This window comes from Symphalangus syndactylus, chromosome 16 (genome assembly GCF_028878055.3).
Source record: "Symphalangus syndactylus isolate Jambi chromosome 16, NHGRI_mSymSyn1-v2.1_pri, whole genome shotgun sequence".
NCBI classification, from domain to species: Eukaryota; Metazoa; Chordata; class Mammalia; order Primates; family Hylobatidae; genus Symphalangus; species Symphalangus syndactylus.
The window spans coordinates 40740043-40756937 of record NC_072438.2 but is presented as its reverse complement, the minus strand read 5'-3'; the positions used below and the strand labels follow the sequence as shown (position 1 = coordinate 40756937).

Sequence of the window (16895 nt, the reverse complement as noted above, 5' to 3'; positions counted from 1 at the left end):
TTTTTTTCTTTATATACTACACATTTCATTGTAGCAAGATGTCCCCAGATCAAAGGTTAAAGACAAGAATACACAGGAAAGATATTACAGTGTTCCAAAAAAAAAAAAAAATACAATTAAAAACCAAGTTCTGCTTTCATAAATGTCTTGGGTCTTGATGGCTTCCAATCTTTATATAGAATACATTTTATGATTGAAGCCTCAAAAGACATGTTCTAGTAAAAAAGGGCATAAAATTAGTGAAATAAATACACATTTTTATTATTCTTTCTAATAGTAATTATTTCCCATAGTAATTTGCTGGCTCTTTTAAGTAAAACTCCAGAAACAAGCTTTCTTCTTTTGCTGTTCTGCTTTCTCCCTGGTGGGCACTTTGAGAAGTGAAATGATGTCTTATTTCTGTCTCTTATCAATGCGGCACTTGCAGGCCCTTTGCTCACACTGAACACTGCATAACTATATTCAACATTAGATAAAGACGGGGGAGGATATTGTAAAGCTTGTAAACAATACTAAAAATAAATTTTACAAACTCCCAGATAACACTACTGTATTTTAATAACTTTCATGACCTGTTTTATGGATCTTCTTATTTTGAGATTTACAATTCCATCCTTGAAATCAATATGTATTTGACTACCTCATTCCAAAAAGGATTCAAAATTGAAAAAAAAAAAGTCAATTTACCTGCTTTTCTCCAAGGAGACTGCTTGGTTGAAAAGTGAATAAATCAGTTAGTTTTGATATGATATTTTTATGGTAATCTAAAATTAATCTAGTTAAATTATCACACTCAAGACAATCAGATGTTAGATATCATATGTGCATATTTATTTATAATTTAAAAATATAATCTTTGGATTATATAGACATTAATATGGGTACATAAGTTCAAGTTCCGATATTAAATAATTTGGAGTTAGGGAAAAACATGTTTTCTACTCAGAACCTCATGCAGGTGGCAAAAAAAATTATGAATATATATTACTTTAGATATCGATGTGTAAAACAAACCCCAAACCATTTAAGAGATTTTTAGTATCACCTTTTGAATTTTTATCATTTAAACAATTTGATAATCCTTAACAAATGAAGCTAAGACATCACTTTTCTCCGTTTTAATTTCATTTAGTACATCTAACATATATGCACTTTTAGCAATGTTATGACCTATGAACCAATAATCCAAAACAAAAATTAGGACTTCTACAAAAACCTACATCCAGACACATGCTCTATGCATTCCATCTTCTTGCCTTTGTTAAAAGACTTATTGTATCTATATGTAATCTTGAAAAATACGTGAGGTTTTAAATATTATTATATTAATAAAAAGCCATCTTTTGGTGACTTAATTTTTAATTTAATTATATATACTCAAGCTTCCTCCATGTTGTCCCATGCTATGTAGTTCATTTGTTTTCTTTGTTATGTAACATTCTATTGTATAAATATATCACAGTGTTTATATTAGAGAACTCTGGTGTGTTCTGTGAACTGGTTCCGTGAACAGCATTTTACACATCTACTAAACATGTGAAAGAGTATTCATATATATATGCCTAGAATTTGAAGTGCTTGGTTATAAGGTATATGAATGTTCAACTTAAGCGGTTAATGCCAAAGTCTTTTCCAAAGTGTTTGTACCAATTTGTACCCCATGTAATTTGTAAATCCACATCATTTCCAATGCTTATTATTGACATGTTTCATTTTTAATTTATAGGTTTTTCTCTCAGTTAAATCGTTGGAGAATTGAATCTCAGGTTAACTTTAAACATTTTTCTAATTACTAATAAGGCTGAACATCTAACTTCACATATTTCCTTTTCTGTGAAGATCTAGCCACAGTTTCCAACATAGGAGAGTGCCTCTGAATTTACGTTTTCTCCATTGGATAGTTGTCATGTTTGCACTGATTTCATCTCTAAATATTATTAAATAGTTTGTTTCAGCCTAAGTGTTGCAATGTAACATAGTTATATGGTATATATAACATATATACATTTGTAATGCTTATAGTACTGGAACAATCATTTTAATAAAACAATATTTTATCTAGTAAATGACTTAATATTCAGTCTTCTATGGATGATTCTCAGTGTTGGAACGATACACATAGAATTCTAGACCGCATTTTGATATAGGGTCATTATACCACATTCATATACGTAACTAACCATTGCACTTCAGAATAACATAAATAGTCTATTCAGTATTTAGAAAACAAAGCAGTAATTTCTCTTTCTTATTGTATATTACTTATACATATACGTATGAATTAATAGGGCATTTAGAAAAAATAGATTGGTGAACATTCATATGTACTTTGTTGTATAACACTCCACTGTGTGAATATACCACAGTGTACATATCTACTTTTCTGTGGCTGTACATCTGTACTCATATACACATCAACAAATCATGTTATGTTTTTGCTGTTTATGCTTCTTTACACGATTTAGCAGCTGGAGTTCTTAATGCTATTGTTTTTGGAAACTTCACTGTATCATGAAATGATTGCTGTGATACCTAGAATTGATTGCAGTAATTTTACACAGTCTGTACCATGATGATAAATACAAGTATATGATTTACACTACACTTTCCTTACATTACACGTAATGTATTTATTTATGTAATTAAGGACATATGTATCACTAGACTAAGAGATGGTATCTTAAATGTTAAGATTTTTAAAAACAATTTTACACTATTCTCATAGAGCTTGTAGCTTAATGAGCAATATTGTCAAAATATATTTTTAAAGGATACAATTAAGATTCTCATGCAAATAAACAAGAACACAGGTTGTAAGATTTTATTCAACTATGTAATGAAGGAAATAGCGAGAGCTTCAAACCCACTCAAAAAGCATTTGAGAAGCTTGAGTATAGGAGGATCAGATTGCTGGGTAAGCCACATCAATGATTATAATACAACAAGATAAAAGAAATTACATATCTGGGATTGTATGTTTTGCTTAAGCCAAACTATTTGTCTTTATACTAGCCAAAAATCTATAAATTAAATGCCCTACGAAGTTGTAAAATGGCCTAGCCAAGACAAAATAAAGTCCAGGATTGCACTGACAACATGCCTAATAATGTCTTTTGCCTATTTCCAAATTTCAGATAAATTTTCTAGTAGTAATAAGAGAAAAAGTAATTATAGGCAAGAACATTACAATTAATGTGACTATGATGACAGTCTACCTTTAGTAAAATTTTTTAAGGATAAAAGACTTATGGTTAAGACTAAGTTTGGGATTGGTTATTAAAAGACAAAATAATGTACAGTAGATCAAGCAGCTTAGATGTTAAGAGTGAAAGGGTAGAAGGAAAATTCTATTGTCATAGAAGCAAGCAAATGATGCTGATTATAAATCATAATGTAATAAAAAACACCTCAGCAGATCTTTCTACTTTATTAGGTACAAAAATAAAGTTATATGATATTGTTCAGCTGTACTCTAGAGGTCATTTTAGGATTCAATGCCCTGGACTTCTCTTCCTTTATTCTGAAAGCATCATCTCTTTACCTGTCAAATTTAATAGGCACTACGAAAATACAACAGATTTTATTTGACACAGAAAGCTCTATCACTTCCCTCAGTTAAGGCAAGAAGACCATATGTAAATTAAGCACTGATGAAGACTGAATCAAGAGACACATCAATCTATTTTGAACGTTGATATTCTTCTCCATTGTAGTAACTTCATGAATGCCACACAAAGACTTCCTGCAGAATGTGGGAGGATTTGTTTCATGTCCAGAAAAGAGAGTAAATGAGTTAGAAGATCTTGAGTTTATGAATGTCAATGAGTGAAAAACCTCAATGTTTTTGCATCCAGTCCCCAGTGTCTATTGTTTTTCCCCCTAAATACTTCTTGAAACTTTTTTCACCCCTAGGGTTTTATTAAATTATAATCATATTTGGACTGCATGTCTCCCACAGTCTCTGTCTTAGTATTCCAACTTTTGGTCTCATCATGACCCTCAAATTGATCTCACGTGCCACCACCAGATTCTGGTTCATTGAGTTAAGAATCTGACAGAGAAGGAGGGGGCGCCGGTGGGCCAGGCGGGGGAGCGTGGGGGTAGGGTAGAGAGAGAGAGAGAGAGAGAGAGAGAGAGAGAGAAAATATCAAGTGAGCCAACGAGATTAAGGTGGTTAACAACATGCTTAGGGTATTTCATCTTGCAAAACAGAGGTGGCTATTTCATGGAAGATCGTTCTGTGGCAAAATACCTCTGCTGCTGTGAAAGGAAGAACAGAGATTGATAAAATGTGTATGATCCTAATATGAGTGATATAAACAAGTTAATGTGTTACAATAACATTTTGAGCTGAAGATTTTTTTTTTTTTTTTTTTTTTGATGGAGCCTTGCGCTGTCCCCCAGGCTGGAGTGCAGTGGCGCTATCTTGGCTCACTGCAAGCTCCACCTCCTGGGTTCACGCCATTCTCCCGCCTCAGCCTGAGTAGCTGGGACTAAAGGCGCCCACCACCACGCCTGTCTAATTTTTTTGTATTTTTAGTAGAGACGGGGTTTCACCGTGTTAGCCAGGATGGTCTTGATCTCCTGACCTCGTGATCCTCCCGCCTTGGCCTCCCAAAGTGTTGGGATTACAGTCGTGAACCACAGCACCCGGCCTGAGCTGAAAATTTTACTGCTTATTTCAAAAGTGAATTCCTCCTTTATATCATAATGTCTGTAGTTGTTTTGAACATTGGTGTTTTTAGCAAAATATGTGGCAGAAAATACAGCTGTATATATTTTAAAAATAGTGGATCTCTGTCAGGAATACAATACTACATGAATATTTTTCCTTCAAAACTTCTGAAAGTGAAATGCTGACTAAGTATCCTAAGTCTTTTATGCTTGCAACATAATTCTGGATGTTGGGAACATCTGGCTTTTTAATGCCTTCTGAAAAAAAAAATTCAGATGGATGAAAAATTTATTACCTGGCAGTTACAAAATTTTCCCAAACAGAAGGGCAAATATAAGTGCCTTCTGATAAGCTCACCCACCTCCATTCAAAGCATTTCCTTAACTATTCTGTTGTTATTTAACTCTGGCATTTGTCCAGCTTGCTACAGGTGTATTTGTAAAATCACTTCTGGGTTTGTGTGTTGGTTTGTTTCCAAGATCTTTTAATTGATTATCTTGTCATTCTATTTAATGTTAAGTATGTCTTGTAGGTGCCACTGATAGAACTGTTCAAAAAGTCATATATGACTTTGGTAACAGATTAAACATTATCTTTAATTAAGGAATCTGTGAGAAGAAAATAAAATTTAAAGCTATAAGATCCTTATATCCTAGACACAGGCAACTTGACATTTGCATTAAAATCCCTTCATTTTGTCTTTTACAGAATAATGCCTTCCCATTATCTTTTAAATTAAACAATGTATAATGTTCATTGAAGAAAAAAATCAGATCTCTGTAAAAGACGTATTTTAAAATATGGTAAGACTATACTTTCAGGGATCATTTCTATAGTATGTTACTAAAATATGCTGCAGAATTTTAAGTGTAGACAAAGACACTTGTTGAAGTAGAATAAAACCAGTTCAAAAAACTATGTTTTTGGTTCTCATACAAATCTATCAACAATTATAACATATTATTTTATTTTATTTATATTAATTTAATTTTATTTTATTTATTTTTTTTCTTTTTAAGGCAGGGTCTCACTTTGTCACTCAGGCTGTAGCACAGTGGTGCAATCCTGGCTCATTGCAGCCTTGAACTCCTGGGCTCAAGTGGCGGTCCTCCCATCTCACCCTCCAGATTAGGTACGCTTAGCTAATGGTTTTCTTGTTGTTGCTGTTGTTTGTTTGTTTGGCTTTTGGTTTTGTCTGTAGAGACAGGGTCTTACCATGTTGCCCAGGCTAAGTCTCATACTGCTGGCCTCAAGGGATCCTCCTGTCTTGGCCTCCCAAAGTGCTCAAATTACAGGCATGAGTCACCATGCCTGGCTTTCATATTTAAATAAATGTCTAATTACTACTGTGAATGTCTCTTTAACGCAGACTTTAAAAATGTGTCTCTAAAAATTTTCTAAGATTATAGGCTTTGAGCTTGGGATTTCTATTGCTGACAACTCAAAGCATTTCAGCTGATTACACTAAATAAAATATTAGAAAATCATGGAGTCAAGAATTCATGGAACCATAAAATAAAATGTCTCATCATTAGCTAATGTTTGGATTAACATATAGGAAACATTTTTATGTATAACCTTACTAAATATGTTTAAATTATACACCTGTGTTCACATAGCTATATATATGTGTGTGTGTATATATATATATACACATATAATTGTGTACATATAGTTACATATAGTTACGTATGTAATGTAAAGAATTTTTATTTCCTTAAAAACAACCATCTTCACATAACTTTTATACCAAAATATTTTAGCTTATCTCATTACTAAGGATATAAAATTTAAAATGGATGATACAAATTTTTTGTTTGCATTTCTGATGTCTAATGCATAATTTGGTAGCATGTTGTTGGCTGGGCAATTTGGAATTAGTGTTTTTAATTAATAACCTCATTTGCTGTTTAACTTGTGGAAAATGTCTGGAGGTTATAGTTTTTGGCATAACCGGAGAAATAAATGAGAAAGTAACTAGATAAAATAATCATAAATGATTGAAAAGAAACCTGAAAGATGAGCCGGCTAATGCTCACATTAAAGTTAACTCTTCTGTCTTGAAAGCAGTGATGGTGTAGAGGATATATTTATGCGGGGTAGGACAAGGTATAGCCAATTTATACTTTGCATGTCCAGTTAAAAAAATTCTGTGTGTGTGATAATATGGGACCTTGGTTTGTCACCAATATTAATCTGCTAATAATATAATAATTCAGAGAATGAAAAGCTCTACAATCTTTATTTTTTATTTTAAACAGCAACTAGACTTTTTAGCTCATTCTGCAAATGAAATATTATGTTCAGTTTAATAACATTTATATCAATTTAATGTAAGTAACATATAGTCATTTCAGAATTATTAGAAAATACAGAAAAAACATAGAAAAATAAAACAGCAATATAATTTTGACAGGCACAGTAGATCCATTATCAATAATACTCAAGAGTCTTGCTAAATAGGGATTATTGTATTATTCCTGTATAACATGAGTTGACTGAGGCTCCAGATTTGGGGTTAAGTAAATTGACCATGTAGTAGATTTAGAATGTAATGTAAGGTCAAACTGACTTTAGACTTTTTATTTGTATTATACAAGTTGTTTCTAAACTAATGGATTTCAAAGTCTATTCTTATTTGATTATTGTGATCATTAATTTTTACCAAGGAAATCTTACTTATAAGAGGCAGGATAGGGTAGTAAACAAGAACACAAATCTGAAGCCCAGATTTGAATCTTAGCCTTTTCATGTTTTTACTGTGGGACTTTAAACAGGTTAGTTAACTTGTGTCTCCATTTACTCATCTTTAGCAGTACCAACTTCACAGAATTCTCTGAAAAGTACAGTGTTAATAAAGGTGACGATTTCAGAACACTGTCTAGCACACATATTACATACCCCATAAGAGTTAGCTATAAGGATAGTCATTGTCATTAGCATCATCATTATAATGCTAATTATATCACAATAATTATTATTACCAGATGGAGGCACCAAGTGACAACATTAAAACAAACAAGGAAAGAAAAAGAATCTGCAAAGTTACCAGCATGTATCATTATGAAAAATAAATTTTAAAACCAGAAGGAAAAATAATAGAGAAAAATAGATTATTTCTTCCCACTAGAAGACTTATGATTCACTTTTGTTTTTAATGTAGCTACTGATTTCCTTAAATGTAGAAATATTATGAAACACAAAGTAACTTTACATTGTAATATTTTATTTGTTTTCTGGGTGACATGCATTTTACAATGTGACTAGAAGTCGATATTGGATGTACAATCTTCTGGGGTTTCATTTTCAAAAACATTTTCTGTTGAATACACAGTTTTAGACTTTATTAACAAACCTTCCTCTGTGTGTGTGTGTGTGTGTGTGTGCACAGGCATGCATTGTTCTGTTCTGCTTTGCCTTTACTGGAAAAGAAGCAGTACTGGGGGAAGCCCAGATGACAAAATCTTATTTGTTTAATATTAATGCTTACTTAGCATTCCAGTTAAATATCATTGGGTAAAGAGAAACAGCAATACAGTTGTTCTTGAAATCTGTCCTTTAAAAAAAATTAAGACAAGTATGTGTATGGGCTCATTTTTGCATTTTAAAGGCATTAATATTTGCATTTGCTTTGCCATATATCTAGCATTTTCTTGTAAATAAGCCTATTTAAACTAGCTCAGTGGAAAAACCGCAGTAAAGGGTTATTGATACAGGGTCACCTTTTCAGGTGTTCCTTCGTGGGTCTTCCATACCTTCACTTCACCCACCACCCTCAGCTATGCTATTTATTTCCTAAATCCTACCATGTAAAGAAAATCAGAAGTATAATGAAAGGAGAAAATAGATCGTTCTAGAAAGTCAGGGATTCTATTGTGCCTTAAGTGTTCTTCTTTTCCTCTAAGAATAGAAAATTTTAAAGACCAAAACAGCAAGGTACTGGTACCAAAACAGATATATAGACCAATGGAACAGAACAGAGGCCTCAGAAATAACATCACACATCTACAACCATCTGATCTTTGACAAACCTGACAAAAACAAGTAATGGGGAAAGGATTTCCTATTTAATAAATGGTGCTGGGAAAACTGGCTAGCCATATGGAGAAAGTGGAAACTGGATCCCTTCCTTACATCGTATACAAAAATTAACTCAAGATGGATTAAGACTTAAATGTAAGACCTAACACCATAAAACCCTAGAAGAAAACCTAGGCAATACCATTCAGGACATAGGTATGGGCAAAGACTTCATGACTAAATCACCAAAAGAAATGGCAACAAAAGCCAAAATTGACAAATGGGATCTAATTAAACTAAAGAGCTTCTGCACAGCAAAAGGAACTATCATCAGAGTGAATTGGCAACCTACAGAATGGGAGAAAATCTTTGCAATCTACCCATCTGATAAAGAGATAATAACCCGAGTCTACAAAGAACTTAAACAAATTTATAAGAAAAAAAGAACCCCATCAAAAAGTGGGCAAAGGATATGAACAGATACTTCTCAAAAGTAGACATTTATGCAGCCAACAAACATATGAAAAAATGCTCATCATCACTGGTCATTAGAGAAATGCAAATTAAAACCACAATGATATACCATCTCTCTCCAGTTAGAATGATGATCATTAAAAAGTCAGGAAACAACAGATGCTGGAGAGGATGTGGAGAAAAAGGCATGTTTTTACACTGTTGGTGGGAGTGTAAATTAGTTCAACCATTGTGAAAGACAGTGTGGCAATTCCTCAAGGATCTAGAACTAGAAATACCATTTGACCCAACGATCCCATTACTGGGTATATATCCAAAGGATTATAAATCATGCTACTATAAAGACACATGCATACCTATGTTTATTGTGGCACTATTCACAATAGCAAAGACTTGGAACCAATCCATATGTCCATCAGTGATAGACTGGATTAAGAAAATGTGGCACATATACACCATGGAATACTATGCAGCCATATAAAAGGATCAGTTAATGTCCCTTGGAGGGACATGGATGAAAATGGAAACCATCATTCTAAGCAAACTATCACAAGGACAGAAAACCAAACACCACATGTTCTCAGTGGGAGCTGAACAATGAGAACCCATGGACACAGGGAGGGGAACTTCACATACCAGGGCCTGTTGGGGGGTGGGGGGAGGGGGGAGGGATAGGATTAGGAGAAATACCTAATGTAAATGACGAGTTGATGGGTGCGGCAAACCAACATGGCACATGTATACCTATGTAACAAACTTGCACATTGTGCACATGTACCATAGAACTTAAAGTACAATAAAAAAAAAAAAAGAGTATCATTACAGATCAAAGAAAATGAAACAATTCCCAATCCTATCAAAGTATAGTTTTCCTTGAAACCAATTCCTACCATCAAGTCAATTTTCATGTATTTACTAGAAATGTATTCTACGTATTATATATATGTTAATATATATATTTAATAGAAATATATTTTTATGTTTGGAAAAAAATCGGAATTTACTCAAAAGGAGGGAGCTGGATATATGTATTTCCTGCTGTTAGTGCTCATAGCCATTATTTCTGATGACTTAGTTCTATTTCGAAGAGACATGATAATAAAAGTAAGATTTAATTTAAAGTTATTTACAAATTATGAGTAAATGGAATCACTTTTGTGAAGATGACAAAATCAAAAGTTTATTTATTGCAACCTTATGAATAAAGTGCTACTTACATTGCTAATATATTTCCTAATCAAATTCCTAGAAGGAAATATAGTCTTAAAAGCCTTATAATTCTCAGCTTTATATGTAATTATTACACATAAATATGGGTACTTACTAATATTTAAATGTAATATCATTATCAAGATGAATATACAATTAACTGTTTCAGGTACAATTGATTAGCCTCAGTCTTCTTGTTTGAATGCAATTGTGCTATTGACTAATAATTAACTAGCTACTCAATTCTTTTTATTTACTTGCTAGTATCTAAATAATTGTCAACAGAATGACTGAACTAGTATTATGTGTCTATACTATTATATTTTAGGTTTTCAAATAACAGTAATTATTTACATCACATCAATTTGAATGAGGGAAAGATTGTGATTATTCAGTTATATGCAAATGCTGAAAGGTATCATTTCTTATACTTTTCAAAGTATTTTATTTAATATTGACTATGGTCTAGGCACACTACTAGATACTATATTTAAAAAGGCTGAGGATTGGTGTGTCTGTTATGAAATCACAAAATGTTCCATAGACAATGGTTTATACCATTGACGTTATTTATATTTTATTTGGTAGGAAGCCCAAGGCTAATAATTTTGTGCTGGTGGCTCAACAATTTATTCAAAGATCTCAGAAAATCTCTTCTTCTTGTATTAGCGTAGTTGCTTTTGTCCTCCTGAGTATCATCCCAGATTTATAACATGGATGCTTGGTTAGATTGTGGCATGGAGATATGAAATTTTAAACAAATTTGTCTGTGTCTTAGCAAGAATAAGAAAATTGGGTTCCTGTTGGTTTAAATATAGGATCTGTTATATTAGCTAATTTCGTTCTAAACCAGAAGTATCCAGCATCTTGCCTTCATTTGATATCCATCTAATGAATATTAACTATCCATTTTATCATTTACGAATAGTGCCGAACTAAATGTGAAAAATATAACGCTGATCCAATAGAAATGTCTCGTCATAATGGCAAATAGGAAATTATAACACAGTACAAAAGTAGGCATAACACAATCCATAGAAGCATATAGTAAGATGATTAACAGGTACCATACTTATAATGAGAAATTTAAAAATCATTTACAGAAGAAAGGGATGTCTAATCGTAAACCTGAAAATAAATAGGGATTAGTTAGGTTAGACTGAGATTTCTACAAAAAATTCCTAGCAATCATGAAGATAAAGATAAAAAAGAAAATAGGACTTCTTCACTGGAAGAACCTCCATAGTCCCAGGGTTGTGTAGTGGGGATGGGGGTAAGAGGAAAGAGAGAGAGAGAGTAAGAGTATGTGTGTGTCATTTGAGCCATGACTATCTGAGTGGAAAATAGAGAGGTAAGCAGTGGCTAAACTTATAGGGTAAGATAAATTGTGCAAAGTGATTTAAACTTTGTTCTAAAAGTGAGGGAGACCATTGCAAATATTTAAGCAGACAAACTAAATGTTTAGCTTTCCATTCTTGGAAGATTCCAGAGGTTCCAGAAAGAATTTGGCAATGAATAGGGCATAAAAATGAAAGAATGGTTAATCAGCTATTAAAATAATGATGGTGGACACATTTGCTGAAACAGGTGATGAGGAAGAGAAGCATAAAACTAGGACCAAAGAAGATGAGCTCAGTGTTACAGAGATTGGTATCACCTATATTGGACACACGTAAGAAGTTGAATCTATAGAATCTAAATGAGATGGTTTTAGTTTGAGATTTAGAGTTGAGGATAATCTGTGTACAGAATATAATTGAATTCAAGAGAGTAAATGAGAGAGCTCAGAGAGATGTAAAGAGAGAAAAGAGACTAAATTACAACCTAGAGGGTGGACAATATGTAAGAAGCAGAACCAGGAAACTCATTCATCATCCCTGTTGGCTATAACACTACTAAAATATGGGAAAACACTCTCTCTTGTCAAAGTGAAATTGAATGAGCAAGACAAAGTGACATATTATGAGACAAAATGACAGTGATTAAGTACTGACCATTCACTGAAACACTTGATCCAATTACTTACTGTATACAGGGTTAGAGTAATGTTTGGTGTGAGATTATCTACAGTACAACGGCGTATTTCCTAGAACTTCACAGAGATGAAGGAAAGGTTTCAATACCTAAAGAAAGTAAAACATGATTGCTATCAGACATAAAATGGCTGCTGACCAGATGACCTGAGTTTCCATAATTTTAAAAGTTATATTTTAAATTAATTTAATTATCTCATTCTGATCCATCAGAGATCAGTTGCCTAAATGTGTAAATTATCTACTTGGTCCTCCCTGACTAACATAAACTACATCTTTTTTTTTTTTTTGCAATATTTTCTTTCTTTTTAAAACATTTATTATTTCAGGCATTGTGCTAGGTCCTCGGGATGAATAGATGGATAGTTAATATTCTTAATATTCATGCTTACTGTCCAGCTAAAGAGTCATAAATGTGGATCACTAATTTAAAATGCAATATGATAAATTCCATAATACAAGTATGTAAGATTGCTTCATTACAATAAACTCCTTGATAGTATGAATCAGCCTATTTATTCATAATTGAAACCTTTGCAATAGGAACAATATCTGTGTAGGCACTGAATATTAGCAATATTTTTACATTCCATCTTGTTTGAGTGAACTCCCATTCACAATTGCTACAAAGAGAATAAAATATCTAGGAATACAACTTACAAGGGATGTGAAGGACCTCTTCAGGAAGAACTACAAACCACTGCTCTAGGCCGGGCGCGGTGGCTCACGCTTGTAATCCTAGCACTTTGGGAGGCCGAGGCGGGCGGATAACGAGGTCAGGAGATCGAGACCACGGTGAAACCCCGTCTCTACTAAAAAATACAAAAAATTAGCCCGGCGTGGTGGCGGGCGCCCGTAGTCCCAGCTACTCGGAGAGGCTGAGGCAGGAGAATGGCGTGAACCCGGGAGGCGGAGCTTGCAGTGAGCCGAGATTGCGCCACTGCACTCCAGCCTGGGCAACAGAGCGAGACTCCGTCTCAAAAAAAAAAAAAAAAAACCACTGCTCTAGGAAATAAAAGAGGACACAAACAAATGGAAAAACATTCCATGCTCATGGATAGAAAGAATTAGTATTGTGGCCAAAGTAATTTATAGATTCAGTGCTATCCCCATCAAGCTACCATTGACTTTCTTCATGGAATTAGAAAAAACTACTTTAAATTTCATATGGAACCAAAAGAGAGCCTGTATAGCCAAGACAATCCTAAGCAAAAAGAACAAAGCTGGAGGCATCACACTACCTGACTTCAAACTATACTACAAGTCTACAGTAACCAAAACAGCATGATACTGGTACCAAAACAGATATATAGACAAATGAAACAGTACAGAGGCCTCAGAAATAACACCACACATCTACAACCATCTGATCTTTGACAAACCTGACAAAAACAAGCAATAGGGAAAGGATTCCCTATTTAAACAGTGGTGTTCGGAAAACTGGCTAGCCATAGGGAGAAAACTGAAACTGGACCCCTTCCTTATACCTTATACAAAAATTAACTCAAGATGGATTAAAGACTTAAACATAATACCTAAAACCATAAAAATCCTAGAAGAAAACCTAGGCAGTACCATTCAGGACATAGGCATGGGCAAAAACTTCATAACTAAAACACCAAAAGCAAATGCAACAAAGCCAAAATTGACAAATGGGTTCTAATTAAACTAAAGCGCTTCTGCACAGCAAAAGAAACTATCATCAGAGTGAACAAGCAATGTACAGAATGGGAGAAAATGTTTGCAATCAATCAATCTGACAAAGGGCTGATATTCAGAATCTACAATTTATAAGAAAAAACAAACAAACCCACCAAAAAGTAGGTGAAGGATATGAATCCACACATCTCAAAAGAAGACATTTTATGCAGCCAACAAACATATGAAAAAAAGTCCATCATCACTGGTTATTAGAGAAATGCAAATCAAAACCACAGTGAGATACTGTCTCATGTCAGTTAGATTGGCGATCATTAAAAAGTCAGGAAACAACAGATGCTGGAGAGGATGTGGAGAAATAGGATCACTTTTACACTGTTGGTGGGACTGTAAATTAGTTAAACCATTGTGGAAGATAGTTGTGGCAATTCCTCAAGGATCTAGAACCAGGAATACTATTTGACCCAGTAATCCCATTACTAGATATTTAACCAAAGAATTATAAATTATTCTACCATAAAGACACATGCACGTGTATGTTTATTGCAGCACTGTTCACAATAGCAAAGACTTGGAACCAACCCAAATGCCTATTGATGATATACTGGATAAAGAGAATGTGGCACATATACACCACGGAATACTATGCAGTCATAAAAAAGGATGAGTTCATGTCCTTTGCTGGACATGGATGAAGCTGGGAACCGTCATTTTCAACAAACTAACCCAGAAAGAGACAGCCGAACACCGCATGTTCTCACTCATAAGTGGGCACTGATCAATGAGAACACATGGACACAGGGAGGGGAACATCACACACTGGGACCTGTTGGGGAATAGGGAGATAGGGGAGGGATAGCATTAATAGAAATACCTAATATAGATGACGGGTTGATGGGTGCAGCAAACCAGCATGGCACATGTATACCTATGTAACAAACCTGAATGTTCTGCACGTGTATCCCAGATACATATAATAAAAAAATTAAAAATTAAGTGTTTAATTATTTAATTAACTTTAGGATACATGTAACAAGATAGCATAAAAGCAAAATGGACCAACAGAAGAGTGGAAAAAGGAGATACAAAATGAAGTAAGAATAAGGCCAGCTTTTAATACTTCAATTACATTTGACTCCATACTTTACTCTCCACATAAACAAATTCATTGTTTCCATGTAAGTGGAATCACATAAGAGATAACATTTGAGAATGCATTTGCAGAAAGACCAGATATTTCTCATGTGGAGTATTGATAAAGGCATGTCAGGAAGAAGCAGTTCTACTGACTTTCAACTAGTTGTAGGTGAATGCAGTGGGGTGGATTGTCAAAAGGTGAGAATAAAGAGATTCATTAGAACTAGATTGCAAAGGCCAAATATACTTGGGAAAAAAACTGGACATTGTTATGGGCTGATTTGTGTCTCTTCATAATTCAGATGTTAAAGTCCTAACCCACAATGATTAAGAGTGTTACTGTATTTGGAGTTAGAAGTTGTCACAAATTTGTTTAATATACTTGCTGATTCAGCATCCGTGTTTAGGTCTGATATCAGTTATTTGAAACCCAGTTCCTGTCACATTTGACTTAGTCAAAACTTTCCCTGTGTGTGTGTGTATTTTTGCAATATATCTGAGGCATTTTTTTTCCTTATCTCACAGAACCAAAACCCAACACATCCCTTAGCTTCTATGACAAAATCTAATAATTAACTCCAGAGTCATACAAATAATTTTCTCCCTTAGAGAGTGTTTTTTTTTAAACTAGACAATTTACAATCCATATGGAAAGCCTAGAGGATAATGCCCATGGACTTTAAAAAAGGCGTAGAAGGCATAGTTCCATAGTTTCTTACTCATTATCTCTCTCTCTCGTCTCTCTCTGTCTCTGTCTCTCTGTCTCTTCCTCCCCATCCTCTGATTGAGCTCTCTGATGCTTCCCATCAGCCCACATGGACACCCTTATTCTCTCTGTGTGTGTAATTAATATGGTACTTCTGTTTTAAGCTTTTTGGTTTTATCTCTACCCGATCAATACAACCAAACCTAACTCCTCCCATCAGGACTTTTATGACCACCTATAGACTATAGTCATCCTTGACAGAGATACCACAAGACCAAATCAGAGAAAGTCACAACAGAGGTAATGAAGGAAAAATCAGGTTATATCAATAAACTCTAATCCAATCTCCTCTTATAAGAAGAGGAGATTAGGACACAGACAACACACAGACCCAAGCACGAACATGTGAGGACGTAGCAAGAAGGCGGTCATCCACAAGCCAAGAAGAGAGATCTCAGAAGAAACCCAACCTAATCTTGTACTTCTAGCCTCCAGAGTGATGAGAAAATAGATTTGTGGTGTTTAAGCTACCTAGGGTATGGTATTTTATTATGCAGCCCTAGCAAACTAATATAATTCCCAAGACAATGAAGCTACTGTTCATGAAGATTAATTACAGAGGCAATATGGAATATGGGCTAGAGTTAAGAGAGATGAGTAAATCTCTCAATGGACTATAGAGAAAAAAGGAAGTCCTAACCTAAATTTATGACAACAAGAATGGAAAGGAAAAGTAAGATTCCAAAGATGTTGTTGAGGTGTAATTGATTGCCTGAAGAGTTTGATGGGGGATAGGTTTCACTAATCCATAGATTTTTCATAGATTCTAAATTGTAATACTAAGTTGAAAGCATTAACCAAGATCAGAAATTGTTTAAATGCAGCATTATTTATTTAAAAATAGGTTTTTTTGTTTTTGTTTTGTTTGTTTGTTTTTGTGTGTGTGTGTAAGGGAAGGTGGTAATGAGTTTGGTTTTAGATA

The 16895-nt window shown here is 34.0% G+C and overlaps 1 pseudogene; it reads left to right on the top strand.

Moving 5' to 3' along the window:
* The first annotated feature begins 5480 nt into the window (after positions 1-5480).
* LOC129465107 (uncharacterized) lies at positions 5481-5563 on the top strand (annotated as a pseudogene).
* Positions 5564-16895: the final 11332 nt, after the last annotated feature.